We start from the raw sequence: 6,317 nt of genomic DNA, 5'->3' as shown, positions 1-6,317 counted from the left end.
CCCCTGCTCTCATGAGCACTCCCACTCTCTCTCTGTCAAAAATAAATAAACATCATTTGTTTATTGATTGATTGATTTTTGACAGAGAGAGAGAGTGGAGTGGGGAAGGGGAAGAGAGGGAGGGGGAACAGAGGATCCAAAGCGAACTCCGTGCTGACAGCAGCAAGCCCCGACGTGGGGGTCAAACCCCCAAACCGTGAGATCATGACCTGAGCCGAAGTCGGACGCTCAACCGGCTGAGCCACCCAGGCGCCCCTTTTTTTGTGTGATTTTTAAAAGATTTTCTAGGGGCGCCTGGGTGGCTCAGTCGGTTGAGCGTCCGACTTCGGCTCAGGTCAAGATCTCACAGCTCGTGAGTTCAAGCCCCGCGTCAGGGCTCTGTGCTGACAGCTCGGAGCCTGGAACCTGCTTCGGATTCTGTGTCTTCCTCTCTCTCTGTCCCAACCCACTCGCATTCTGTCTCTGTCTCTCTCAAAAATAAACATTTGGGGTGCCTGGGTGGCTCAGTCGGTTGAGCGTCCGACTTCAGCTCAGGTCACGATCTCACGGCTCGTGAGTTCGAGCCCCGCTTCAGGCTCTGTGCTGACAGCTCGGAGCCTGGAGCCTGCTTCATATTCTGGGTCTCCCTCTCACTCTGTCTGCCCTCTCCTGCTCACGCTGTCTCTCTCTGTCTCTCAAAAATAAATAAAATAAACATTGAAAATTAAAAAAAAAAATAAACATTAAAGAAATTAAAAAAAAAAAAGATTTTCTACATACGAGATAAATCCATAATGTAAAATTTCCCCCAAAGAAAAGCCTCAGGCCCAGATGGTTTCATGAAAGAATTCTACCAAATGTTTAAAGATTTAACTCCAATTTTGCACAATCCCATGCAGAAAATAGAAGGGGAGGGAACACTTCCCAATTCATTTTGTGAAGCTAGTATTCCCTCTGATACCACTCCATGGATACCTCAGTGGGGAAGGGAGAGAGAGCCGAAGCTTGCCATGGGCCTGCAGAGATGAGAGTCGTGGCTCCTGGGGCGCCTGGGTGACTCAGTGAGTTAAGCATCTGGTTCTTGATTTTGGTTCAGGTCATGATCTCACGGTTGGTGAGATGGAGCCCCTCACTGGGCTCTGCAATGACAGTACAGAGCCTGCTTGGGATTCTCTCTCTCCCTCTGCCCCTCTCCCCCCGCAAAAATAAATAAATAAACTTTTTTTTTTTAATTTTTTTTCAACGTTTATTTATTTTTGGGACAGAGAGAGACAGAGCATGAACGGGGGAGGGGCAGAGAGAGAGGGAGACACAGAATCGGAAACAGGCTCCAGGCTCCGAGCCATCAGCCCAGAGCCTGACGCGGGGCTCGAACTCACGGACCACGAGATCGTGACCTGGCTGAAGTCGGACGCTTAACCGACTGCGCCACCCAGGCGCCCCTTTTTTTTTTTTTTTTTTTTTAATCCTGGCTCCCGATTTGGCTTTCTCTGACACCACCCTGAGCCGGGGGGAGGGTGGTGGTGGCATGCAGCCCTATGTTGCTACTGCCTTCCTGCTGTCGAATTCTAAGCTATCCACTCAGCATTTGCTGTGGTTGGAGGCGGGACCACAGTTTTTCCTGTGATGTTTGGCTGGAGTAGAGCATCAACACAAAATGTCTTCTGTCTTGCTAGGTCGCCCCTCTCCTGGTTTTTGTTTTGTTTTGTTTTGTTTTGCTTTGTTTTGTTTTTGGCTAAAGAGGGCACATGTTTATTGGGGCTCTTTGGGGCTGTTCCTGTTAGCATTTCTGGGTTGCCAACTTCTTCATCTCCATGTCTGAGATATATGAGGCAAAATAATACCCAGGGAACTCAGCGCCACATTGCTCCTCGGGTCCTGAGATCCCTCGCCCGTATGATATGTCTGCTTCTATTCAACCGTCAGCATCTTCTCATGTTTGTTTTATACATAATGTACAGGATTTTCATTTGTACCTAGAGGGAGAAATAGGGAAAAATATGCCTACACCATATTCCTGGAAGAGGAAGTCTTCTTGATAAATTTTGTTTTAAACAAAGGAACTTTAATTCTCAAAGTTTCTTATATTTTAAATTATAGTGTGCTAAATAAATATTCAGATCACTCTATTCTTTAAATTTCTTTATGCACTTATAAACAACAGTAAAAGGAATTTTAATATCTTGGTAAAAAATGTTAAGAGCACAGAACATCGTTACTTTGTCGTGAATTATTAAGATCTCTTTGCACAGTTCAGCTCCCATGGTCATTTTTACAGTGCAACACTACTATGCAAAGAGAGAACTTCCTGCTATACACCCTAAAAAGCAAGCATTAAAAGAATTAACTACAAAGAGTTATAATTAATAAGTTAACAAGGGAGATGAGACGTAATAATTTAAAATACTCGGTTAACCCAAAGGAATGCAGAAGAAGGAACAAAGAAGATATGGGACAAATAGATGACAAATAGTGAAAAGGTAGACTTAAACTCAGACCTATCAATGACCATATTAAATAGAGATGGTTAATACACCCTGATCAAGAGGCAGCGATTTTCAGAGTACCTGGCCGGCTCAGTCTGTGGAGCATGGGACTCTTGATCTTAGGGTTGTGAGTTCAAGTCCCACACTGGGAGCAGAGATTACTTGAGAATAGAATGTTAACATAAAAACGGCAGTGATTGTCATACTGGATAACAAAACGAGATTAGTTAATGCCACTTTCAAGAAACTTTTGGGGCACCTGGTGGCTCATTCAGGTGAGCATTCTACTTTTGATTTCGGCTCGGGTCGTGATCCCAGCCAAGGTCATGGGATTGAGCCCTGACTTGGGCTCTGTACTAAGCATGGAGCCTGCATAAGATTCTCGCTCTGCCCCCTCGCCTCCTTGTACTCTCTGTCTCTTTCTCTAAAAAGAAAAAAAGAAAGAAACTTTAAATATAAAGATGACTAGGTTAAAACTAAATGAGCAGATAAAGATACTGTGCTAATAATAATCAAAAGAAAGCTGAAATGGTTCTATTAATATCAGGCAAAGTAGATTTCAGAATAAAACTATTATCAAGGATAAAGATGATCATTTTATAATGATAAAGGGGTCAATTCTTCAAGATAACATAAAGCCTAAATATTTATATGCCTAATAACAGAGTTTCAAATTACATGAAGCAAAAACTGAACTGCGAAAAGAAATAGACAAACCCAGAATTATAGTTGGAGACTTCAACACCCTTCCTCAATAAATAAGACAAGTGGACAGAAAATCATTAAGGCTATAGAAGACCTGAACGACATTATCAGCTAATTTGCCCTAATTGATAGTTATAGAACACTCCACCACTAGCAGCAGAATAGATATTCTTTTTAAGTACACACATTGACCAAGATAGAACATATTCTGGGCCATAAAATAGGTCTCAATGCATTTAAAGGGATTCAAAGTATGTTCTCTGATCACAGTGGAACTAAATTAGAAATCAATAGCAGAAAGACATCTGGGAAATTCTCAAATATTTAGAAACTAAATAACACACTTTTAAGTGACACAGGGGTCAAAATAGATTCAAAAGGATTTTAAAAATATTTTGAACTGGGGGCACCTTGATCTCAGGGTGGTGGGTTTGAGCCCCACATTGGCTGCAAAGATTACTTAAAAAAATAAATAAACCTAAAAAAAGTATTTTGAACTGGATCGAAATGAAAACGCAACGCATCAAAATGTATGATGGGCAGGGGCGCCTGGGTGGCGCAGTCGGTTAAGCGTCCGACTTCAGCCAGGTCACGATCTCGCGGTCCGTGAGTTCGAGCCCCGCGTCAGGCTCTGGGCGGATGGCTCGGAGCCTGGAGCCTGTTTCCGATTCTGTGTCTCCCTCTCTCTCTGCCCCTCCCCCGTTCATGCTCTGTCTCTCTCTGTCCCAAAAATAAATAAAAACGTTGGAAAAAAAAAATTTTAAAATGTATGATGGGCAGCTAAAGCAGTGCTTAGAGGAAAATTTCGAGCAATAAATGTCTATGTTAGAAAAGAAGGTGGTTCAAAGGACTTGAATCAATTACTTCAACTTCCGACTTAAAAACCTAGAAAAAGAAGATCAAATAAAACTCCAAGAAAGCAACCTCCCCCCCCCCATAATAAAGATTAAAGTAGAAATCAGTAAAATAGAAAAATATGAAAATAGAGAAAATCATGGGCACCTGGATGGCTCAGTCAGTACAGCTTGTGACTCTTGATGTTATGGTCATGAGTTCGAACCCTACCCCGGGTGTAAAGGTTACTTAAATAAATAAACTTTAAAAAATAAAAATAGAGAAAATCAATGAAATGAAAATTTAGCTCTCTGGGAAGTTAAATAATACTGATAAACCTCTAGCCAGATGGATCGCAAAAAAAGAGAGAAGGAAGTGCCTGCCTGGCTCAGTCTGTAGAGTATACAACTCTTGATCTTGGGGTTGTGAGTTTAAGCCCCACTGTGGGTGTAGAGATTACTTAAAAATAAGTAAATCAAATAAATAAATAAATAAATATTTAAAAAAGAGAGAGAAGACACAAATTACTAATATGAAAGGAGATGACATCACTATAGGCTCTACAGATATTTAAAAGACAGAATGTTGGGGCGCCTGGGTGGCGCAGTCGGTTAAGCGTCCGACTTCAGCCAGGTCATGATCTCGCGGTCTGTGAGTTCGAGCCCCGCGTCGGGCTCTGGGCTGATGGCTCGGAGCCTGGAGCCTGTTTCCGATTCTGTGTCTCCCTCTCTCTCTGCCCCTCCCCCGTTCATGCTCTGTCTCTCTCTGTCCCAAAAATAAATAAACGTTGAAAAAAAATAAAAGAATGTTATGAACAACTTATGTCTATAAATATAAGGACTTAGGGGGTGCCTGGCTGGCTCAGTTGGGGGAACTTGTAACTCTTGATCTCGGGGTTGTGAGTTTGAGTCTCAGGTTGGGCGTTGAGATTACTTAAGTTAAAAAACTCATGAAATGATCATAATAATGGCCAGAAAAGAAACAGAAATAATAAAATGCTTCTCTTAAAAAAATTCACTAACTTAGATAAAGTGGACTTCTTTCAAAGAAGCCACCTACTAAAACTCACTCAAGAAGAAGTATATAAGTTGAATAGCTCTCTATTAAAGAAATTAAACTTACTAAAAAGCTTCCCACAAAGAAAATTCCAAGCTCAGATGACATTCCAGGTAAATTCTACCTGCCGTCTAGAAAAGAAGTATTAATTCTACACAAACGCCTTTAGAAAATGAAGACGCTGGAACACCTCCAAATTCATTCTATGAAGCCAGTATTAATCTGATACCAAAACTATACTAAGGAATCACAAGAAATGAAAACTACAGACCACAATCCCTCATGAACACAGATACAAAAGTTCTTAATAAGATATTAGTATATCAAATGAAGCCAACTATTTAAAGGACAATGTACCAAGGTTGGGAACACTCGAAAACCAATCAATGCGGGGGGCACCTGGCTGGCTCAGTCGGAGGAGGGTGCAACTCTTGATCTTGGGGTCGTGAGTTCAAGCACCACATTGGGTGTAGAGATTACTTAAATAAATAAATATTTTACAAAAGAAAATCAATCAATGTAGCTCAGCAACAACAACAAAATCCCATATGATCATCACAACTGATATAGAAAAATTATTTGATAAAATCCAACATCCATTTCTTTTCAAACAAGGGTCTCACATGTTTCTTTCTGAACCCACCTACTGATACAGAAGCATAGTAACAAAGAAACATTATTTCCCCAATAAAACGTGTCTATTGTTCAGGTAGTAGGGGTGTTTACAGAGGGAGAGGAGAGGAACACGTGACCTTCATGCAGCATAAAAACGTGTGCCATCTCATGTGCGACCCCTTATAGACCCAGTTTGGTTCTTCTCCAATGCCTCCTCTTAGAGTTGTACTTGATTTTATTACCAGTTTTCATCCCAGTCTACTGGGGAATGGAACGATTCTGCTTTTGTTTCTTGGCTGGGAATTGCTTGATCCTGAAAGTCTTGTTAGAAGACATGGTGAGGAACAGTCAACCACACACACTACAATGGCAGAGAAAAGGCTCTTTTTTTAATAACAATTTTTTAAACTATTTCTTAATTTTTTTTAATTTTTTTTTATTTTTTTCATTTTTTATTTTTGAGAGAGAGAGAGAATGAGCATGAGCAGGGAAGGCGCAGAGAGACAGGGAGACACAGAATTCAAAGCAGGCTTCAGACTCTGAGCTGTCAGCACAGAGCCCCATGCGGGGCTTGAACTCATGAACCGCAAGATCAAGGCCTGAGCCCAAGTAGGACGCTTAACCGACTGGGCCACCCGGTTG

At 41.5% G+C, this 6,317-nt stretch overlaps 1 pseudogene; it reads right to left on the bottom strand.

Moving 5' to 3' along the window:
• Positions 1-5,855: 5,855 nt before the first annotated feature.
• On the bottom strand, positions 5,856-6,011 carry LOC124513779 (60S ribosomal protein L39-like; annotated as a pseudogene).
• Between the last annotated feature and the right edge of the window lie 306 nt (positions 6,012-6,317).

Source organism: Lynx rufus, unplaced genomic scaffold, assembly GCF_022079265.1.
Source record: "Lynx rufus isolate CCGP_SWC_20201006 ecotype Redwood Valley unplaced genomic scaffold, mLynRuf1.p SCAF_19, whole genome shotgun sequence".
NCBI lineage: Eukaryota > Metazoa > Chordata > Mammalia > Carnivora > Felidae > Lynx > Lynx rufus.
The sequence above is the reverse complement of the archived record's forward strand: the minus strand, read 5'-3'. Positions and strand labels throughout refer to the sequence as shown.